Below are 24,788 nucleotides of genomic sequence, written 5' to 3' on the forward strand. Positions count from 1 at the left end.
CACCGTGCTAATGGTGGTACTAACTACCAGTTTCAAAGTCAGTAAGTTTTGTGACACAAATGGAAAGTCACGTTAAGAAGACCATAAAATGTGACCTGCCCAATAGCCATTTGCTTATCATGTATTATTTTTCAGATTCTGGTGTCCTTGGTTTTGCATATCAATTACTCAGTGCATATAGCCTCTCTCTATCCTAATGATTTAGGGGTCATTTGAAAACCACAGGGCCAGGGAAACAATGGGGTGCATTGACATGGAAACTGTAAACAAGGTCAGAACAAATCGCAGACCTGTCAGGAGTTTTGATGAACTAATGATTTTTGAAACCTATCTACAAAACCACTTTGAAGCTGAGACCAGTCTAATGAATGTTTTTGTGAAATCTAAACACTAGGTCACATAATTCGCTGACTGGGGGCAAATATGAAAGAATTCAACTACAAACATGACTTTCTGGTTATAAATTTATCAGAAACAAAGTAAATCAGCAAAATCAAAAAGAGGAAGAAACAAAATGAGGGTTAAATATTTTATTTCTGGTGTGCGGTATCTTTTGTATTTGTATGGTGAATGTACTAAATAGTAGGTATGTGCACATATAAGCATCATATTAGTGTGCACGCATGTGTTTGTACATTTATGTGGAGGTCAGAAGTCGACTTTGTCTTTATCCACTTTCCTTTCCTTTCCTTTCCTTTCCTTTCCTTTCCTTTCCTTTCCTTTCCTTTCCTTTCCTTTCCTTTCCTTTCCTTTCCTTTCTTTTCCTTTCCTTTCCTTTCTGGAGATCTGAACTCACGTCCTTATGGTTGGATGGCAGGCACTTAACTGATTGAGCTACCTTCTCATCCTGAAAGGTAAACATTTTGGAAAATTATATAAAATCTGAATGCTGATCATCAACATCCATGTAAAAAGCATAGTGTTGTGGCTGGCATGTATCTGTAGCTCCAATGCTATGAACAAGGAGATAGGAAGTTTCTTGGCGCTTGCTGGCCAGCTGGTCTAGGCAAGATGGTGAGCTCCACTGAGAAACTCTGTATAAAATATAAGAGGGAAAGTGATGGAGGAAGACATGTGTCACTGACTTCTGGACTCCACAAACGCATGCGCAAATCAGTGTGCACACAAACACATATACATACACATAAATACCTCTAGACATAGACGCATTCAATATGCACTTATATCTGTTGTTCCTTTGTAAAAAAATCTCACTATTCAAAAAAGCATTTGACTTCCAAGTGCTGTTAATGGGTACCAATGTCTATGGGTACCAATGTTAATGGGTACCAATGTCTATGGGTACCAATGTTAATGGGTACCAATGTCTATGGCCCACCCTGTATCCTGCAAGTAATGAAAACATTAATGCAGTTTGAATTCAGCATCATTGATAGCATCATTGGTTCCTGAATACACTCCACAGTTTTTCATAGGAATAGTTGAGTAAAATATGCTTTTTAGAGATTGTAAAGTATACATGTATCCCCAGTTGCCTTACTTCCTTTTAATATTATTTGTATCCCGAATAGTAGAGTCATTCTTTTCGAGATATGTATCCTCCATCTGTGCTCTTCTTGCTACCTATCCATTTTCTCAGCAATCTGAAAGGATTTGGGTTACTGGTTCTGACATTATAAGTATAGCCTTGTGTGCTATATATGGATTCAAAATCTAGGGGAGGGAGTTATTTGTGTGCCCCTAAGATACTTAGCTGGAGCCTTAGCCATAAATAGGAGTGCATTTGAAGATACAGACTTTAGAAGATAACCAAGGAAAATGAAGTATGAAAATAAATCTCATCCAATATAGTTGGTGACTTTCTAAGAAAAGGAAGAAAGTAAGTTAAATCTCTCTCTCTCTCTCTCTCTCTCTCTCTTTCTCTCTCTCTCTCTCTCTTCTCCTCTCCTCTCCTCTCCCTTTCTCTCTCCCTTTATCTTCCTTTCTCTCTTTATCCCTTTCTCCTCCCCCAACAAATGTACTTAGACAAGGCCACAGGAACAGAGTAAAAATGTACAGGTTGCAAACAAGGAAGCCCACAAACGTGCAAATCAGACTATCCTGGTACCCTAGGCTTTGAGATGAGCCCCTAGAATGGTAAGAAAAGACCATCTCGTTATTTAAATAGCCCAATCCTATGATATATCCCAAACTCATCTTCTTTCAAAGGATACCCAAATATTTCAACCTTAATTTTGTCTGACTTAGTTTCATTTCCTGTTCCTGTGATGAGCACCGTGACAACAGCAGTTTAGAAAGTATTTATTTTAGCTCACTCTTCAAGGCTATATAGATCATGATGGCAGGAGATGAAGGAGGCAGGATACTGAGGCCACTAGTTTTACCATATCCACAATCAAGAAGCAAAGAGCAGTGAGTGCTAGTATTCAACTCACTCCCTCCATGTTATATATACAGCCAAGATTCCAAGGCAGGGAATAGTCCCCTTGAGAGAGATAATGGGTTTTCTCACATCACTTAACCTAGTCAAGATAATCCCTTATAGACATGCTCAGAGACTAACCTTAATCTTGATATATCCACACAGGTGTGCTCAGTTGTTTGACTCCTAAGCGAATCTAGATTCCGTCAAGGTGGCAAATGATGCTAACACTCCAACAAATCTCTCTCTTTAGTTTAAAAAAATCCCCAATTCTTTTATTTTTTTTCTTCCCCTTTCCCAATTAATGGTATTGGCAAGTTTTGTATCTGGCTAAGACTACAAAGATAAATCAGAGACTTTCTTCAATGTTTTCTCTCCAGTCATTTGAAAAGATCTCAACCTGAATAGTCTTGCAGCAGATTCCCCCCATCTCACTAATATGATTTAGATCCCGCCTTCATGGAATTTCTCCTTTCTTCTTAGAGAGCGCTTAATTATTTCTTCAGCCCCATGATCTCCTTTCCTATCTCCAGCAGACTACTGCACTTTGAGGATCTGTGGGTTCAGAACTAAAAATAACAAACAGTGATGTCAGTGATTCTCAACCCAAGAGCATGTGTGCAAAACATCACAACACCTTTGACACGACAAAAATCAAGGATACCAAAACAGCTTGTGCAAGCAGAAGAGAAAAAAAAAATAACTAACTAGAAGACTAAGGTAGTTTTCTGCTCTCAGACAAAAAATGAAAATGCTATATTCTCCTTTCTCTATTATTCACTCATGAATGAGAGCCCTGAATTCCGGACTGAGCAGGAAAACTGTTCTTGGAGTGGCTCTCAAGCTCAAATAACCATTCTATCCTTTTTAATTCAGATTCCACCTAAGAGAGACATTTAAAGATAATATTGGATTGGATCCCTGTCCCCCATCTTCCAATAAGACTTGGATTAATATTGCATTTGATGTCACTTCAAACAACTTCCATCCGTTCATTATTAAAAAGTTCACTTACCAAAGCACCCAATTGTGTTCAGTTAAAACTGTTCCTTTCCACGTGATTCTTAAAATTTGTTCTCTCAAGACACGTAAGAGACTCACGTTCTCTGCAGGGATGTAAGCTATCTACAATTCCATCTTCAGTTCTTAGAAATATTTTTGGTGGGATCTTTTTTCATTTGTGATAGAGTAAAAGCTGGGGTTTCCAATAGTCCACTATCCAAAGAAATAATTACCCAGTAGGGACTGAAGTATAAGGAAAGATGTTTAGATAAGCAGAATACGCAAAACAGTACAGATTCTCAATTTCTACTTACTTCATATATTTTGTTATATTATCACCCTCGTTACTGCCTCACCCTCCCTCCACCTCCCAAGTCATTCACTGCTTCATACTCTCTCCTTTTTATTTTAATATAGATACCACATAGCATAGAAAAATGAGATATTTTGCTTTTTGACTTTAGATTTGTTTGTTTTATGTGATGCTGTCCAGTTACAGCCATTAGAATCACAGAATAAACACAGCAGGAAGGTCTAGACTTGAGGATACTGAGGCAGGAGTTGAAAGGAGCTAGAGATTAAATGCAAATGTTCATAAATCTGTTGAATCATGTGTTTGTCAGTGCATTCCTTGAGTACTGTCTTTTGGATATTGTAAGCTAAGCCAATAGAATAATGACAAAGAAAAACTGACCTCTGTGATTAAAATGGGTGAGGGGACTTATGCATGGGGAAATCACAGCAAACAAAAAGCAATTGCTGCAATCCATGATCATCTTAGTGAGGGGCTCAGAGGAAGGACAGTCTTAACTGTCTGCCACTCCAAATACATAACTTCACACTAACTTTGGCAAACTGGCTTAATGGGCTTTCCTGCAGTGAAAAAAAAAAGAAACACTATTTTCCAATGATTAAGAAATATGAAGTGGCCAGGCAGAGGTGGGACACACCTTTAATCCCAGCACTTGGGAGGCAGAGGCAGGTGGATCTCAGTGAGTCTGAGACCAGCCTGGTCTACAAAGTGAATTCCAGGATGGTAGACTGTTGCACAGAGAAACCCCGACTCAAAACAAAACAAAACAAAACAAAACAAAAGCATACAAACAAACAAAAGCAAAGCATGAACCAAAGTTTTCACCTGTTAGCAACAAGATATTGTTGGGAACATTTCACGCCCTCTGAAACAGTGTGTTGAATCAGCGACATAGTATTTGATCTAGCTTTACTTGCTCATTCAATTCAGCTCTCCTCTGAACCATTAACCTGGCCACGAATGGTTGCAAATGTTGGATTTTGAGAATCAACTCTTAAGTTTCAGAGTCCTTGCGGGGAGAGGAGGCTGATAGAATGTTTTTCTTTTCCTACCTTGTGAATTGCATTGTTTCAATCCCTCACATTCACACTAAACAGGATAATTAATCTAGATTAGAAAGACATTAGCTTCAAAAGTAAGTCACTTGCATGGAGGTTTTAGCTACCTGCTCCATTGTTTTAGTGGTTTGAAAGAGACTGATGCTCACAGACAAGAGGCTATCTGAAGGATAGGCTACCTGAACAGTTGATCCCAATTGGTGATGAAGTTTGGAGAGGTGTGGAAGTGCATCCTTGCTTGTGGAAGTATGTAATTTAAGGAGGTTTATGAGGACAAAACGTCTTCTCCTACTTCCAGTTTGTTTTCCCTGCTTCCTCTTGTGGGATATTTCCCTCTTTTGCATTTGGGAGGGTGGTCATGGCACCAGTTAGCTCCCAAAAAAATCACACACAGAGGCTTATTCTTAGTTACGAATGTCCAGCCTTAGCTTGACTTGTTTCTTACCAGTTTTTCTTAACTTAATTTATTCTGACTACCTTTTGCCTCTGGTACCTTTTTCTTTCTCCATTTAATAGACCTTCCTTCCCTTCTCACTCTGTGATTGGTTATGTAGCTAAGTGACTGGCTCCTGATCTCTTGTCCCTTGTTTTCTCTCCTCCCAGATTTCTCCTACTCTTTATACCCTCTGTCTGCTAGCCCCACCTATCCTTGCTCCTGCCTTGCTATTGGACATTCATCTTCTTATTAGGTACATCAGGTGTTTTGGACACGCTCAGTAACACAGCTTCACAGAGATAAACAACTGTAGCAGTAAACAAAAGTCACATTCCTGAAAATATTTCCCAATAGCTTCTGGCTTGCTGTAAAGGATGCAGGCTCAGCCTCCAGGTCTTCTTCCCTGTCTGCCACTCTCTGCCTTTCTTCTCTGTCATGATGGACTCTTAAGAGTCCATCTAGAACATCAAATAAACTCTTCTCTAAATTGCATTTGGTTATAGTGTTTGATCACAACACAAAAGTAACTAATATAAACATCTTTTCTCCATTATTAAGACAATTAGTGCTGACTTATCATGTAATAATGATATATGAAAATCTAAATTAAAGCCCTTCAATACACATTGTTTTCTTTTTTCTAACTAAAAAATAATATTAATTTGTGTACATATATGTATATGTGTGTATACGAACAATACATCCAAGAAACACCATTCTAAGTTGTCAATTATTTTCTAGTTAGTGGATGAGTAGCGAGTCAATTTATTAGCTCCCTCATCACTTGGAAACACAAATGGATACAGAGCCAGAAAGTGACACAAGCCAACAAAACATAGAGAAGAGAAAGTAGTAATAGGTATGAACCTTTCATCTCAGATCGTTTAAATTTTACTTCTTTTGTCATAGGATACACCGAAATCCTTCCCTCATCATCAGCCCTTCACACTAAACAATTAAAATTAAATTCCATCAGTTAGATGAATAGTTCACATATTACTTAACAAAGCTTTGCCACTAATCTCACACACAGGACTTTGTAGATCAATGTCAACAGAATTTCATAACATCTGTGATACTAAAAAATATGCCTTTGGCTTGTTAGATCATCTACCAGTATTTCTCAGAAGGAATATTCAAAACCTCATTCTAATTCTAATTCAGTAAGTTTATATTAGTAACTGCTAAGACTATCCTAATTGATTAAAATTACAAATTAAATAATCAATGTCTTAAAAGATTATGAACATAAAGAAAAGAAAAATTCAATGTCTTTCCATTTTAGTACATTTATTTTGTATGTGTGTGAGAGAGAGATAGAGAGAGAGACAGAGAGAGACAGAGACAGAGAGAGACAGAGACAGAGAGAGACAGAGACAGAGAGAGACAGAGACAGAGAGAGACAGAGGGGAGAGAGAGGGGGGGGGACATTCATGCCACAGCATGTATGTGGAGGTCAGAGAATAACCTGCAAAAGTAGCTTCTCTATCTACACAATGTGAGTCCAGGGGATCCATCTCACCCAGGTCATCAAGCTGATGACAAGTGCTTTTGCCCACTGAACTATCTTGAAAATCTTGAATGTCGTTTATGAATAGAAAAATAAGCTGTGTTGCTAAAGGATAGGCATACCAAAGAGTAAGCTTAATAAGAGATATTTTCTTTAAAAATAGAAAAAAATGATCCCAGGTAAAAGCATCAATAAACAACACAATCCCTAATGGATCGCTCAAAAAAAATAGATGATTGATATTGAAATAGTTATTGTAAAAATTCTAATTGACAAATAATTAAGAGTTTCCACAATAAAATTTCAAGAAATGATACTTTCACTTAGAAAAGTCATCAAATGTTTTATTATTTTATTCTATGTTATTTACAGGTCATAAAAGTCTGCAGCAGGTTTTCAGCATATAAACTCTTTAAAAGTATAGGGCACTGTGAAGGATACACAGGTATCAAAGTGAAGTCCAGAAACAAGGGCATATACTCAGTGTAGCATTCTTGAAAAATAGCAACACATATACCAAATCATCCACATTTAACTTACAACTGATGTCTAGTTATTTCTTAATTAGTTATTTCTTTAAGTCATATAGGAGTATATGACTTAAAAGCCCATTTGGACCAACTTGGCTACTCTGCTAAGGGAAGGTAGAAAATATACATTTAGATGGTTCCTTTGTTGATTTTTCTCATCTATGGCTCCACAAGAAGGAGGGCTGCCTTTCCTGCCAACTGCTGTGACAGGAAAGTAGGGAATGGAAACATGCCATAGTTCAAGTTATTTCACCTGCTTGGAGATTTCCATATCGATGGAAATTTGCTTAAAGCAGTGGTTCTCAACCTTCTTAATTCTGAGACCCTTTAATACAATTCCTCATGTTGTGGTGACCCCAACCATAAAACTATTTTCATTGCTATTTCATAACTGTAATTTTGGTACTGTTATGAACTGTAATGTAAATATCGATGCTTTGCATAGGCATTCCCTGTGAAATGGTTGTTTGACCCTAAAGGGATCACAGACCACAAGTTGAGAATCACTGCCTTAAAGTATACCTTGGACTATTAAGAACTACCTTCATATTTCTAAACATGTAATATTATATTTTTTGAATAATAACTCAAAAACGTTGGTTTCCACTCTGAAAATATAATTTTTAAACCTATAACTTGTAACAGAGGGTCAATATAAAGAGTACGGTTCCTAGGTAAAGTGGTATATTTTCAAAATAAAATTTTCAATATGTACTTATCATTGAGACCATTGAATTTCATTAATTTTCCATTCACTAAGAACAATTACCTGCTGCATGTAAATATTTCTAAGTAACTGTAAATAAAATATATCAATTGCAAACTTTTGTAAAAGATAAACTGTCTTCTTTTAAAAACAATATCATAAGCAATGACTGCATTGTTTTCTATTTTGTAAAAATAGAACAACCATACGGTTGTTGCTAGTCTTGAGTTCTCCGTAATGAAAGCTGCCTTAGTTCCTCGTTAAAGTCAGAAACCAATCCGTTCTCCTTGAAAAATGTCTCCTGGTACAGTATGCAAGAACCAGATAAGGTAATATTCTACCCATTAATAAAATCATATTTCTGAAACTGACTAGTACCACACTACTCTATTATAAACCACTTTCCACCAGGGGTGGGATCTGAGAAAGCAGTTCCACCTTAAATACAAAGCAAAATAAAGTTACTCCTTAGGAATTTAACCATGCCAGAAGCTATTTTCCTTCACTGCATCATGCTGAATGCACGTTCAACCAAACCCACATATTGCAGGCTCTGCCAGCATTGGGCAGCACCACGCTTTTTGCCTTCACATTGGACTTTTCTTCTTCTGAGATAGTAACTGGTAGTTTCTCTTCTATCACTCAATAGCCCCAATGGATAAGTTCTGAAATTAGTCAGCCAACTCGTTTTGTGTTACTAGAAACATAGGGAAGTGTTTTAGTGCTGGAATAGCACATTAACAGAGCCTGCTGGAAACCCAAATCGTCAATGACCTCTCTAATCTGATCAACCTATTTAACCATACTTTGAGTCTTAGGGAGAAATAGTATCATCTGACGATCAGGATATTGAGCCCACACACTTTACAGCACTTATAAACTGAATGAGGAGAAGCAGGCGGCTGGGTCTATCTTCTGAATCGAAGTCATACAAAGCATTTCACACATATTACAGGACACTGCTCCACATCTTTTCTGTCCTGAACCTAAGGACCAACTGCTTTTCCTCCACTTTTTCTGATTCTTTCATCTTGAATAAACATTCGTAAATGGCATTCCAAGCTATTAACACAATGATGAAAAGCACAAAGGGAGACAGTGAAAACAACTTACATTGTCATCAGTTATAACACATGCATCACATGCACTTGGGTATAGGAAAACAGACATGTGTGAAAGCATTCTTATGTTTTATTAAGTGTACGATGTATTTGGGCAATGTAAGAGCTAAATTTAAAAACATTTCTAAATTTACACGTAGAAATAACAGACATTGTTTCTATGATTTATTTTTGTAGGAATTATATACATATATGCATATATATATTGTTGAAAACAAAGTTTATTAAGTAGGTTTGTCAGTGTGGTGTGTGTGTGCGTGTGTGTGGGTGTGGGTGTGGTGTGGTGTGGTGTGTATTGTTACAATTCAGGGATACAGAAGAAAAAAACCAGAAAAGTGAAAAATTAAAACATTAAAGATAAAATGGGCCAAAACTGAGAAGAAATGAAACAAAAGGTGATTTAAGAAAAGAAAATAATACTAAAAAGTCATCATCCTGACATAAAAGTTAAGCTACAAAGTAACTGTTGAAAAAGTATTTTATAATGAATATTGATTATAAAACTACCAAAGTTTTTATAAAACTATAAAATAGGATTTATTTAGCTGTACAAATAAGGAAAATGGAAGACCAGACTTTAAAGAGCTCTAACATATATGTGCATATATACACACACATATATATATACATATACATCTGTGTGCATATATAAATATAATTGTATTTTTAAAGAAGAAAACCAAAACAATGAAATATATTTAATATTTAAAACTATAACTTTAGAAATGCTGCTCAATTTAAGAAATCCTACTATCTTTTGTAAAGGGAAATTATTAAAAAATATAGACAAATTTGTGAAATATTGACATTATTTTTTCTAATTTAAAAGTGAACGGGGAGGGCTCAGCACTTCCAACAGAAGAGAAAACGAGACTAGGGTCAGCACCAAATTGCTCAATATACACAGCAACACTAAAATATCCTAACTAGAAATTAAAAATTACAGATTTCAAACCAGTGATTTATAGCTAAGCGCATTCCTTAAATCATAAGCAATAAACTTAGAAACTGACATGCATGCTGTCCCTGCACTTCATTCAAACAGAACTTAATTTACTTCATCCAACCACAACAGCAAATGTCTGGGGTAAACTTGACATAAAGATTTTAAAACAATTCTGTATAACAGAGTAATAGTTCTAAAGTATAAATAAGGTGAAGATAAAGTTAGAATAATGATTTAATAGTAGAATATATCCAAGGAATTTCTGGTGGTATAGAAATAATGTATCCTTTAAAATGTGAGAAGGGAAAATGAAAGAGAATAGGAACAGCAGGTTGTCTAATACGAAATCATATTTCAAAAAGAGCAAATTAAGCATTCCATATGCAAATTGGACTAAATTATTTTCTACAGTATGATTTTAATTGAGAAACTTTGAAAATATAAATGACATAATGCAAATTAAAAGGGAAATATTTTCAGTAAGGCTCATGCTATATGTTAAATATCAAAGTAGAATCCATAAAAATATATTAAATGTAACAACAATAATAACAACAACAAAATTCTTCAGTTTCTCAATATACACATTATGATATAAATGATCAGCATGCATAAGATTAGTAACATAGCGACTAACTTTATAAAGGAGTAGATACAGTGACCACATAGGAAAACACTAGTAAAATATTTGCCTGTAATCACCGAAACAACTACTTTATTAGTTGCATCTTCCTTTGCATCACAGAGCACTAGAATCCAGGATTAAACAAAAAAGTTTGTTTCCTTCTTGTACACTGAGTAAAAGTCCTTGTCTTCCTGCCACTGCACAGATATTGTAGTGCCTGGAACTAGATAGGGGTAGGCTGGCAAACTTGCCTCTTCCACATTACACTGAGCAAATCAAATCACTGTTAGTGCAGATGAAAGGAGGTCTAGAATTAAAATTATCTGATTAATGGAAAATACCATCCCATTTCTTTTTTTTTAATTGACCACATAAATCAACTCTACAGAAACAAAAGAGAATTAGAAAGTACAAATTGTAGAAATGTCTTGCCAACATCAAGTGGAGTTTCTAGTAAGAGAACGCTGTGGGTGGAGTATCCCGAGTGCAAGATCAAAAAATTTGTCATTATGGATGGAGTATCCCAGAGTGCAAGATCTAAGAATCAGCAGTTCAATGGAGGATGGAGACACCATGGAGAATTTAGAATAAGCCCCAGCAGTAGAGCCTGGTTAAACTTATAAATCTTAATTGCTTTGATTGAGAATGAGGAAAAGCTGCAACTTAGAGAAGTGATGAATATCTCCTATGCCCTCAGGACCAGCAGGGACTGTGTCTTGTTTCAATAAATCCCCGTCCAGAATCTTCCTCAAGCTCACACCTGGGCATCACGTAAATCTTACTCTTCTTTCTATGAATGAACAAAAAAGAAGATATGTTTGTTTTGAGAGTATGGAGGTTACCCTTAAAACATATTAAACATATTAAAATAAAATAGCTAGGAAATACAGTACACAGTCACAATATCTACTAATCATAAAAACTAAGGCAGAAAGACAGTTTGAGCACAGAAGTTTTAGACCAGCCTTTACAATATAATGCCATGGACATTTTTAAATTTCTCTAGTCAAGCAAAAATCTAAGTAGCTATTTTGTGATCATAGAGTCTGTGTGCCTAGGTGACAACTACATTGTAAAGCCACCTATATTAGCTTAAATACTACAAATATTTTGCAAGAAACATGTGTATATTAACTTCAAATTTTCATGTTCTCTGCAGGTAGCATGGTCTCCTCATTTTATCCCAGTTTCTGTTTGGCTCTGGTTGATGTCAAGCTGGCGTGAACTCACAGTCTTTTTTCAAGAATTCACCATTTGATGAATTTTCTCTCTTGTGGTACTAGGGATTTAACCAAGAGACAATTTGTCAAGTAATTGTGAAAGAATTTGCTACCACTTGTGAGTATAAAATCAGTGAATGAGACGAGGTGTCTCATTGATGATTCACAAATTAGTTAATACTTTTTTTTCTCCTCCTCCCCTTAACAGATAGAGCTGAGATCTGGAATTCATGTGGTTCAGTGTACTTAAGGAATTAGCTTCCCTGGCTATCAAGCTCGACAACGTATAACCTTTTGTTTGCTCTTTCTCTTCCTCTACACCACTCTTCTGTTTGTTCACTGTGATTGTCGTCTCTGTGAGCATGAGCAAATAAATCCTAATGTAAAGCTACTTTCTAGGAATTCTAGTCAATTAAAATAGATAAGAATCAATCGTGTCACAAAGATTTGAATTTAAAGCTCTGAATAATTTTTATATGGTGGCAAAACAGTTGTTATCATGGTCTTTCCCCCCTTCTCCAACCTAGAACCATATTTGTCACTTTAAGCCTAGTGTTTCTCTAAGTTGAGTACCCCCCAAAGCATCATCAATATTGATTAAGACTATTATCTACATGAAAATTCTAAGATCTGACTCCAGATCTGCAAAATGAGACAAAGCAATATGTTTGACATTTCCAATGGATGTTTACAACATATGCTAAAGTTTCAAAGGCACTGGTTTAAGCATTGTGTCAAATTCTCCTACTCCACAGTAACAGTGGGAGCCACATGGGATGGACTCAAAACTCCACTGTTGAATGCTATAATCTTCAATCTACTATCCACATAATGTTAAAGTGCCTGCTCCTTTGATCACATATGGCACTGCCCCCTCTTCTGTAACAATCTTCAAGCCTTCAGAGGAAGATGTATGATAAAGATGTCCTACTTAGTTCAGGACACTTAGAAGCTAATTGTTCTCTAGCTCTTGACCAGATATTGTGAGTCTCTCTTCTCATCCCCATCTACTTAGAAAAGAAGCTTCCCTGATGAGGGTTAAGAGCTGTGTGAACATCATCAGGAGTTGTTTTAATATTACGTCCATTCAGTATAATAACAGTAGTAGGGTCTCCAATAGCACCTACCCAAAGGTCCTTGCCATCCAACTGTACCAGGTATGGGTTCTGTCTTGTGGATTTAACTTTAAATCCAATCATAAAGTAAGTGGTTACTCTCATAACATCTTGCCACTAGTGTACCAATTGGCATATCTTGCCATGGATGTCACTATTGTAGCTCACAGGATTGGCGGCTAGATAAAATTGATGATTAACATCCTTACATGGTAGCATGCACAGTACCTTCTGGTGCTATGAAAGATTTCCAGTAGGGATAAAGCACCCATGTCAACACCAATCTGATTTATCCATGTTCTATGACCCAAGTGTGTGGTGTCTTCAGCAATAAGGGCTTTCTGTCAAGTTTTGGAGGGTAACCAAGAGGAATGGCAATTGCCTGTAAGGGGACCTCTCTGGCCAACAAATAAAATAGACCATTCACAACATTGGGCTTTTGGTTTGTTAAGCTGTACTTTCTAGTAGGGATATTGCTACCCCATTATAGGGTAACACATTTGAAACTATATGTATATATGTTTGTGTGTATATATATATATATATATATATATATATATATATATATATATATTGTGGGGAGGATGTGGGATGTCTTCTGTATATATGTTGCATTTAGTCTTTTACTGGTTCATGAATAAAGCTGTTTCAGCCAATGGCTTGGCAGAAGCAAAGGCAGGTGGGAAATCCAAACAGAGAAATATAGAAAGAGTAGATGGAGTCAGAGAGATACTATGTAGTTACCAAAGGAGAAGGACTCCAAGAACTTACCAATAGGCCACAGCCTCATGGTGATACATAGATTAATAGAAATGGGTTAATTTAATATATAAGAGCTAGCTAGGAGTATACATAAGCTATTGGCCAAACAGTATTGTAAGTAATATAGTTTCTGTGTGATTATTTGGGTCTGGGTAGCCGGGATTGGATGAGCAGTCTCCAGTTACATGTGTGTATATATATTTATATAAACATGCACACACACATAGTCACACACATATATGTATATATATTATATGGAGTTTATCTAATAGCAGTTTTCATATGAGGGAATGAAAAGACTGGGCAATCCAGAATCCAGAGGTGGTGAATGACAGTAAGATAACAGTGTTTGTTTCCTGAATTCAATAAAGCAGTTGGCAGTCATAATACCATGCACATGTCTTCCCAAGCTCAAGTCACACAAAATCTCAGCATGTGTTTGGCAGGTGAACATGAACTTTCACCCATAACTGAGGTAATTTCCTCAAAGTTGGGAGATCATGGAATTAGGGTAGGGTGAATTTAAGTGGAGATGAGGATGAGGGATGAAAATATTCAAAATACATTCTATGAAAATTTCAAGCCTTAATTAAAATGCACACACATACACACACACACACACTCACACACTTACTTGAAAGCAGAGCATTTCATGTGTTGTTAAAGTTTATGCTTTCTAATGTTCCTACAGTATTTTTTAAATATTTTTAAAAATGAGTGATGTTGAATTTAGTCAAATCTCCATTCCTTCTTATACTAATATCAATCATTTTTTCTTTTATATTAATATAATCATAATACTTTAATTCCTAATTTGAAAACTTAAGGATTTGTTTTCTTAGAATAGAATCAAATCATTTAGCATGTGATTAGAGAGCTGCTGTGTAATGTTGGTTATTTTCCTGAGGCTCCTCTGCTTCCTCTATATTCACAATAGATAACTGATATTACATCTTTCTCATCACTTTTTGAGCTCTAGCTTTCACAGCACTGGGTTTACCTCACCACGGTACCAACTGGAGCAGACAGGAATTATTTCTTCACTTAGCTTCACATGCAACTTGCTAATGATGTTCTCTGCACCGGCACTGCTAGGCAGGGTGTTAGCAAAGGAAGGACTGGAAACGTGGCAGCTCAGGATTACACTAGGACACTCTCCTTCCTTGGTACGTGAGGAGGTCAAGAGAAAATATGAAAGAGGATCAGTGTGCTCAGGCATGCCACTTTGTGACATATAAGCTCCCTCTGCCACTGTATACATGAGTGTGTGTGGAATGTAAATAAAATGCATTGTCTTTTCTTTCAAAAAGTTAAATGAGACAAAGGAAGTTCCATCTTTTGTGAAATTCGTAAAGTTGCCATCTGGCAGGAATCTACCCTCTAAGGCAGCATTTTTCTAAGATCAAAATATCTACTCAAGGTTGCATCTTTCTTTCAAAAGGTGCACTTTGCTTACAATTTGTGCAAATTTGAATTAATCAAAACTATAAAAACGTGAAGCCAAGCTCTGGGCATTCAGAGTGAGGCACAAGACCCCTCTGTATTTTGTAATAAAACCTCAACGAGAAGCACTTTGGATGTGGGTTCTGACTTGATGTGCCATGGCTAAACACCCTTCAGAGGTGTAGTGTGAATCGGCGGGGCTGTGTCCCGCCACCCGGCTGCCGGCTAGCTTTACACCCGAAATAATTACACGGAAACTGTGTTTATTTAAATATTGCCTGGCCCATAGTTTCAGCCTCTTATTGACTAATTCTCATATCTTGCTTTAACCCATATTTAGTAATCTGGGTAGCACCACGAGTTGTGGCTTACCAGGAGAGATCTTAACCTGTGTCCATCTCGGAGAACAACAGCATGGAGACTCCCCATGGCGACTGCCTAAAGCGTCTCCCCAACTCTACTTCCTTGTTCCCACAATTCTGTTCTGTCTACTCCACCTACCTAATTTTCTGTGTCTTAAAGGGCCAAGACAGTTTTCTTTATTAATTAACCAATAAAAAAAACATAGACAGATAACTCTCCTCCATCACAGAGGAAATCAAACTTTTGTCTTGCTGAAATGTTTTGAGTATTTAGTCATTTTCTTCGTAACCCAAATTCACTTCAAACCAGACATTAAGAAACTTGTGCATTAAAATAAATAATTTTATAAAAAGGTATTTGCATGACTTTAATATCTTTAAACATTACCCAGGAAGACTGTCTTGTCATTTAAATACACAAAATACCTGCTTTGGTTGGAATAGTACTGGTCATGCCTAAAAAGTAATCCATTAATTTTTTTCAGCCTCAGCTACACTGCAACATTTGTGGAGTTCTTACATTTGGAATACAACCTGTCTCTTCACTTGTGAAGATAAAAATTAAAAAAAAAAAAAACAGATCAAGAAGCTCATGGCAAAGTTGTTCCATTCAAGTTCTTCAGAAAGAATGGAGGTTTAACTTACAGGGAACATGACTGACAGTGTAACCCAAGCATTGTTCAATATCCAGAAAGACATTAGAATAGATGGATGCTTTCATTGTCCAACTTTACAAGTTTTTAATGGTTATGTGAAAGTCATCATTTGCAAATTATGCTGGCAGCACATGCAGAATTTCCAAGAGCCTGAAAGTGACTTAACAGAGGATAGAGGTGTTTATCTGTGATAGACCAATTTCCTGGCTTTCATCAAAAAAGCAATAATAGTAACTAATTAAATTAAATAAGGATGGCTTTAAAAATGATATCTGAGGTCAGGGGAGAAGTTTCAGCAGTTAAAGCAATTGTTACTTTTGCAAACGGTGTGGTTACTAGCAACCACATGGCAGTTCACAATGATCTGTAACCCCAGTTCAAGGGGATCCAGTACCCTCTCTGACTCTCAGTGGCACCAGGCACACATGCGTTGTGTTACTAGCATCACTGCAATTATTTTTATCTATATCACAATCTCTCTCTCTTTCTCTCTTATACAAACACAAAGAAACACTGGGTAATAATCAATACATTTAGGCTTAGAAAAATATTTATGAAATCAATAATCTCTTCATCAAAAATGACAATCAAGAGATTCATTCTTTATAAATACATGCTGTTCGGACATGCAAGAGTCTCAAGGAACAGTTGTTTAGATTCATGAAATTCTTTAGTCTGCCTTAGAATTTAAAGTCTCACTGAAATGCATCCTAATGAGGAAAATTCACAGGAAGATTCCTGTATTGTAACCCAAAATGTTACCAGTGTTCCATTGCAAGAAGTGAGCACTGGCCTTGCCTTCCATGCCAAAATGTTTTAAACTAAATGGTAATTTCAGATGCTAAGAGTCTATCTGGAATAATGCATTGTTTTTCCCCTGCGAAAATTTGATATGAGAAACTGCAGCTGTAGCCCTGGATAATACAGAGAAGAAATACTTTAAGAAACATAGCCATTTGAAGCTGGAGAGATTGTTCAGGTAAGGGCGCTTTCTGCTCTTGCAGTGGATCCAGTTTGATTCCCAGCACCCACATGGCAGCTCAGAGTTTCCTGTCACTTTAGTTTAAGGGGATCTGATGCCCTCTTGAAGCCTTTATAGGTCCTTCTATACATATGATCCACACAAACTCATGCAAGCACATGAGTATATTCATAAAGTAATAAATAAATCTTTAAAAGAGAAATATCATTTGCATAGCCAGTGAGGTGACTCAACAGGTACACCAGGTAATGAGACTTCTGCCAAGCCTGTCAAATAATTTGATGCCCAAGACCTACATGTTATGGGAGAGATTATGACTCTTTGACTTCCATATTAGAGTTAATTGCCATTAACACTCTGCCAATGAAAATAATTTATTTTGATATTTTTTAAAGAGGCCAAAGGAGTGGATATGAAATGCTAGACAATAGAATTCTGTACTGTTATTTCTGAATAGAATTACTGTTTCTCTCTCAGTATAGTATATTCCTGGGCAGTCATTCAGGCAATAAGAAAAGAGGCATTACTGAAATAAGCTCAAACTTTTTTTTCTACCTTCATTTGACACTGCTTCTCATATTCTGAAATTATTTCCAGACACTTATAGGGCATCTGGAAATTTCATCCCCTCAAAGTAAATGACCTCAATTAAGCAAGAGCTGAGATATCCTTCACCTAAATGTGTATCTTACTCAATTGTTTTGTACATCTATTAGAAGATAAGCTACAAAGATTGTTTAAGGCTGGTTAACCATTCTCTACTAACAATTACCACTACAATGTTCAAACAGCAGAAACAATAAGCAAAGGCCTCTTAAAATAAGCAATGTAAACTAATTAGTGGCCTTAGCTTAGGATCTTTTAGTGCCCCTGAGGGCACTAAAAGCATAAGCTATAACAGACAAAAACATGATTTTGGTTTTATCAAGTTTAGAAAACATTTTGCTTTTGAAATATTTGATTAAGAAAATAAATGGAAAATCAAACTGGGAAAAATATATAAAGTCTATATACCTGATGATGGGTGTGAATCAAGATTATTGAAATAATACTAACAACCAGCCGAGAAGATGTCAAACTACCCAACGTACTTGACACACAGATACATCAATTTTTTTTTTTTTTTTGGTTTTTCGAGACAGGGTTTCTCTGTAGCTTTGGAGCCTGTCCTGGAACTAGCTCTTGTAGACCAGGCTGGTCTCGAACTCACAGAGATCCGCCTGCCTCTGCTTCCCGAGTGCTGGGATTAAAGGCGTGCGCCACCACCGCCCGGCAGATGCATCAATTCTTATAAAGGAAGTCTATAAACACAAGATAAACAACATTATTCCCTAAGGAAATTCACATTAGAACTACAATGAGGTAACACTGAAAATGGTTTAGAATAAGCAAGACTAATATACTGTGAGACACATGCAAACCCAATATGGGCTCTAGTTAAGATGGAGATAAACTGTAAGATCTTACTGTTGAAGACATCACAAACTTGAGTAATAGATTATGGAAAACTCAAACTGCTATTGACCTGGAAGCTCCATCAATCCTGGCTAGCTTTCACAGTGCTGGAAGGGACTGGGCACAGCACTGGAAGCTAACAAAGGAAAAAGTATTCATCAGTCATACCTAGCAATGAAGCCTGTGAGCTACCCTGGGTTGAAAGTCATATCCACCAGTACAAGGGTGGCATGAACATCATGGTGTAACAAAGCACTTTTTAAATGTATTTAAGTACTGCTTGTAAGTGTACCAACTGCTAGAAAGGTCATTAGCCCTATAAGAAGAGAATCTAGTGCTTGAATTATGCTAAATTGACATAGTATTAAAAGGGTTCCTAATAACATCTTATATGCATATATAAATGCATCTTTCAACCATCAAGTAAGAGGCTTCTATTTTTAATAGATGATTATTAACACAGTGACCCACAACTGACCATGGAACAGCAAATAGAGCCTGATGAATGTTCAGCTCTTAAGGCATTATACACACACACGCACACACACACACACACACACACACACACATTGTCATCATCATCCATCTCCCAGGCTTGGCGATTATTCAGGAACAGGGATAGGAAGCCTGAGAGAGCCAGACGCAATGGATGACTACAAGAATACAGTCTTTTCTGGACACAATATGGTAGTAGCAATTATAAACACACAGCAGTTTCAGCCACATGAATAAAGTCTGTCTCAACCCAAGCCACATCAAACTTCAGCATGGAGAAAGATACACCTGTCAGAATGGCTAAAATAAAAAACACTAATACTGGAGATGATGTGGAGTAAGGGGAACACTCATTCATTGCTGGTGGGAATGCAAACTTGTACAACCACTTTGGAAAACAGTATGGTAGTTTCTCAGAAAATTGGGAATCAACTTACCTCAGAATCCAGCAATACTACTCCTGGGCATATACCCAAAAGATGCTCAATCATACTATAAAAGCATTTGTTCAACTATGTTCATAGCATTTGTAATAGCCAGAACCTGGAAACAACCCAGAGGCCCCTCAACCGAAGAATGGATAAAGAAAATGTGGCACATTTACACATTAGAGTACTACTCAACGGTAAAAAATATTTACATCTTGAGTTTACATTTTGCATGCAAATGGATGTAATTAGAAAACAATATCCTTAGTGAGGTAACCCAGACCCAAAAAGATGAATATGATATGTACTCACTCATAAGTGGATACTAGCTACAAAAGACATTGAGCCTATAGTTCATGATCCTATAGAAGCTAAGTAATAAGGTGAACCCAAAGAAAAACATATATAGTTTCTACCTGGAAATTGGGAACAGATAAGATCTCCTTTAAACTTATTTAGTAAAAACTTAATCTATGCATCTTATTTTTATAATAATAATAAAAGTTATTGCAGAATTTTTGGCTGAAATCTCAAAGTATTGTTAGTGTAAGCACTTCAAAATACTTAGTTTAGTGTTCTGCCTAGTGTATTGCCGGGGAAGATCTCCAGACTTTTCTTGTCTTGAATAATTAATGAGAAAATTCTCTAGTTTGTGAAGTCAGAAAAAGACAGAAAAAATTATCCAAAGAAAATATAATGAGGGAACAAAAAGTAATAAACAAAAATAAACCAAGAAGAGAACAAAACACTGTAACAAATGGAGCAAAAATTAACTTTTTGAAATGACTCTTAAAATTGACAAATTCTTAATAAGTTGAGATGGAATGTTTCTAAAGATAACAAATGTTTCTTTTTTATTTTGGGGAGTTCTTTTATTTACTACTAGAGCTTATTTTTTAACAAAAATAAAATATAAGGTAAAATGAAAACCATCATATTTAAGTTGGACAAGACAAAATATACTGCAGATCATTATATGACATCAGAACATTTTCATGACCTCCAGAATTCTCCATGATTCATCACAATTACAAATATAAACCTTGGAATTATCCAAGGGACCCAGAGAACAAAATAAAAATGATTTTGAACCAGATATACAGCTATCTTTAATTGACATTGGTCAACTTCTAACTAAATATTCTCTAACAAAACAGGTTATATATCTTTAAAATGACTTATATTTAACAGTATAGGGAAACAATGTCAAGGGGTGAAATCATGATTCTGGGACATTTTGCTCACAGAGAAGAATAATGTGTGACACAACCTTCAAACATAGAAAGTAAATTTTTAATTATGTTCAAACATAATCCATTTATTGCAAGAAAACTTTGTTTACCTGGCTTTTGGAGCCACACATTACACAATCAAGAGTCCCATAAAACTACTAAACTGAAAGCTATAGTATAAATGCAGTGGATCTGGTGCAGACTTGTATAGGCCCTGTGATTTTGGTTTCAGTTTCTTTAAATTCATATGAGCTTTGCTTATTTGTTTTAGAGGGCCTTGTTCTCTAGAATCTGGTTCTTGGTCACCCAAGCAGTTTCATATATGGGTTCCATCTCATGGTGTGTGGCTTAAGTCAAACCAGTGATCAGTTGGTTAGTCCCACAAGGTTTGTGCCACCATTGCCCTAACGTATTTTGCAAGCAGGACAGATTGTAGATCAAAGGCTTTGTGTTTGGGTTGCTGGTTCCTTTTCACTTTTGGTAGCTAGCAGAGTTTCATACACACTAGAACACGGGGTAAAGGTTCTGTGTAGGCACCATCTCCACCTTTCCATGTATTGGTGTGTGTGTGTGTGTGTGTGTGTTGTCTGCAGAAATAGGGCCTTGCTGTCATTTTGTGGAAAGCTGTTGTCTTAGCAACAGTCTCAGCTGTTTGAAGATTATGTGGGACAATTTCAACCAAGAATTCAATTAGATAAAACCCAGTCCAGGCACTGGAAGCTTTGTTTGGTGACAAGATATAGCCTGTAGGGCTTCCATCTCCCACATTATTTGAAAACTTCGTTAGTATTGCCTTTATATAGGAAGTTTCCACTGAACTAAGTTTTCATACCATCTTTTAAATTCAGTTCTAGCAATATTTCCCCTCACACTCTCCCTGAATCCCATCTCCCCTTCCCCTTCCTTCCTGATCCTCCAGTTTCTCCCTACCCCCAGTTCCAGCCCATCCATAAAATCTATTCTGCTTCTTCCTCCCAGTGAGACCCATGTGTGCACCCTAGTCCCTTCCTCTACCTCTAAACTCTCTGTGTCTATGGACTGTAACTTGGTTATCATTTATTTGATGGCTAATATATACAAGCAAATACATAACTTATTTATCTTTTTTGGTCTGGGTTGCCTCACTCAGGATGATGTTTTTCTAGTTCCATTTATTTGTCTGAAAGTTTCATAATGTTATTTTTATTAGAGCTGAATACTCCATTGTGTAAATAAATGTACTACATTTTCTTTTTAATTATTCTGTTGAGGAACATCTAAGTTGTTTCTACTCTTTGGCTATTATGAATAGAACAGCAATGAACATAGTTGAGCATGTATCCCTGTGGTAGAATGAAGCATCCTTTGGGTATATGCCCAAGAGAGGTATAGCTGGAACATGAGGTATTTGATTCTCATCATTTTTAAAAACTTCCGTGATCATTTCCATAGTGGTAATATACATTTTCATCCCTACCAACAATAGACTATTGTTTCCTTTGCTCCACATACTCACCAGCATGCGCTGTCACTTGTATTATTGATCTTAGAGATAAAAATAGCATATATTTTTTAAATATCCAGAATTACAAATTCAACAGAAGTTAGATGTCTAATAAAATATGAAAAATTTTATGTAATATTTGAAGGATTAGTTAAAATTGGTAATCTAGGAAAATATGAATTGTTAAAACTATTCTCAGAGGATGCTGAAAACTAAATATTTATGAAAACTAAATATTTATGAAAACTAAATCTGTAAAATCCAGCATTTAATATGCAAATAAAAAGTACTGAAAACTTTGTTAGTGGCCTTCATTGATGTTCATGGAGTAATTAATTCCAATTTAATGTGTTTTTAAGAAAACAGAGAAAAGTCATATTTCTGTATTCATTGGATGACCTCCAACATCAAAGGACAAAATGACATGAAAGTCTGCAAAGTGGGCTCTCTGACGAAGAGCTGCAACTTCCTCAAGTTTCTTATTAGTGTCTAAAATTAAATTAAAAAAATAAATTAGAACCAATTTGAGTATTTCAGGAATTGCAAGCTGTTTTTAATTAGACTATCGAATAAGGACAACAAATGCATTGATGTACACTGCTAATGGAATCCAAATATGAAATCTTTTAAATTGATGAGGAGAGAGCACTAAGTTTCCCCTTAATGCTCTTAACAAATTAGGAACAGAAGTATACAGGGCCAAGGTGATAAGCAACTGTCTGTAGGAGTATCTGTAGCAGACAGCCTCAAGACTAAAACATTAGAAACTGTTTGTAAAAATCATAAACAGAGTAAGCAATTCCTCCTAATGCCATGTTTTAGTGAGGTCCTAGACATTGTAAGCAGAACCTAAAGAGGATTTGTAGGAGAGTTACGAAGAAAAAAATTTTTCATAAAATAATGTATGAAATCTATCAAAAAGCTACATGAAGTTACCTGGAAATATAGTTTATAAGATCCCCTTAAAAGTAAGCTTCATTTCTATATTTGAGCAGAAAACATGAAATTTTAAGTTAAAAATGTACCAAGTCTACGGAAGCCCCCAAAACGATGAAAGCTTTGGCCTGTATACTTTGGTTGCCCACCAGAACTGAGTAAGACCATTTTGCTGAAGGCACCATACACCTTAGTTGCGTGGTTTAGAAAAAACAAGATGGAACTAAGGAAGAAGTTTCTATCCTCCTGGTTTATGTTTCACTGTGCCAGAATGCGGTTCAGGGAGAAGTCATTTACGGCCTTACCCAGCTGTGAACTCTGCATCCTGGAAGACCAACATACCAGACTAGGTGTGTTCCTTTTTGCATAGTAGTAGTACTTTTATGGGGGCAACTAGCTGGTCTCTGATTGGATCTGAGGCTTGCTCAACACGATGGAGTCTATACCTAGTACTGTAAACTTGGTTCAAAAAGATCCATGGTAAAGAAGATCATATTTTTAGGAAGAAACAAAGCACTGCTGTTTAACAAAAGTTGGCATAGCCTAAAATGACTTCTAGAGGATTTCCTTTATTCTTATATATTTCACTCTCAGTCTTAATGAGGGAAAAATTGGTTTCCAATGAATGATGATAAATACACACACATGGCAGGTGAGAGGTGAACATCTCTAAATAAGACATAACACCCTCTCTAAAGCTTACGGAACGCTGCTGAAGACACTGAGCAAGGACGGAAGTGCTGGGGGATGGAGAGAAGGATTGTGAAATGGCATCTGCTTGGCAGGAAGCAGCAAGACAGTCGTAAAAGTGAGGTTTCCTGAACTGAGTCTGCATACGAAGGGCCCATTAAAGTCAGACATAGGTGTCGGCTGAATGGGTCCTACCACTCACTGTAGAAATATTTATTACTGATAGGTTCGGGAAGTAGCAGTGTCATTGACCTCATTTCTGGACCCACTTGTAAGCCTACAAAACGACAATAGGTAGTGCTTATCCAGGGCCCACACAGGTGACTCTGGTTTAAACTAAATGAGTCACAAATCAAAATCAAGTCATGGGATTTCACAGGTAACTTGTGGAGATTGGGTGAGAAGGAGGTTGATAAAGATGGGAGGAAAATAAGAAAGGGTATGTGGAAGAGAATAAGCATAATAAATCATAGATTTATATAAAATTGTCAAATATCAAAATTAGACAATAAAAATATATCATATCTCATAATTTTAAGTATACAAGATGCCAAAAGTCTAATAAAAAGTAAGACATTACATTTAAGGGTTTTACTTTTAGTTACTTTTTCTGTCTTTTTTTATTAACTCTTTGATATTTCCATATAAGGAATTTAACTATATTCACTCCAAACATTACTTACCCCTGACCCTACATACACAATTTTGTATCATTTTTTCTTTTTACTCATAGTTTATTTTGTGCTGTTCACATGTTCATAAATATGTGACTATCCACTTGTGTATAATCACTTTTACTTTTTAGCTAAAAAAAATACCATTGCATTAATTTGATATGATTTAAGGCCTTAAATATCAAGAACAATTTTCAAGAAAATGTCATTTCTACAGGGAAGGAA

Source organism: Arvicola amphibius, chromosome 3, assembly GCF_903992535.2.
Source record: "Arvicola amphibius chromosome 3, mArvAmp1.2, whole genome shotgun sequence".
Lineage (NCBI taxonomy): Eukaryota > Metazoa > Chordata > Mammalia > Rodentia > Cricetidae > Arvicola > Arvicola amphibius.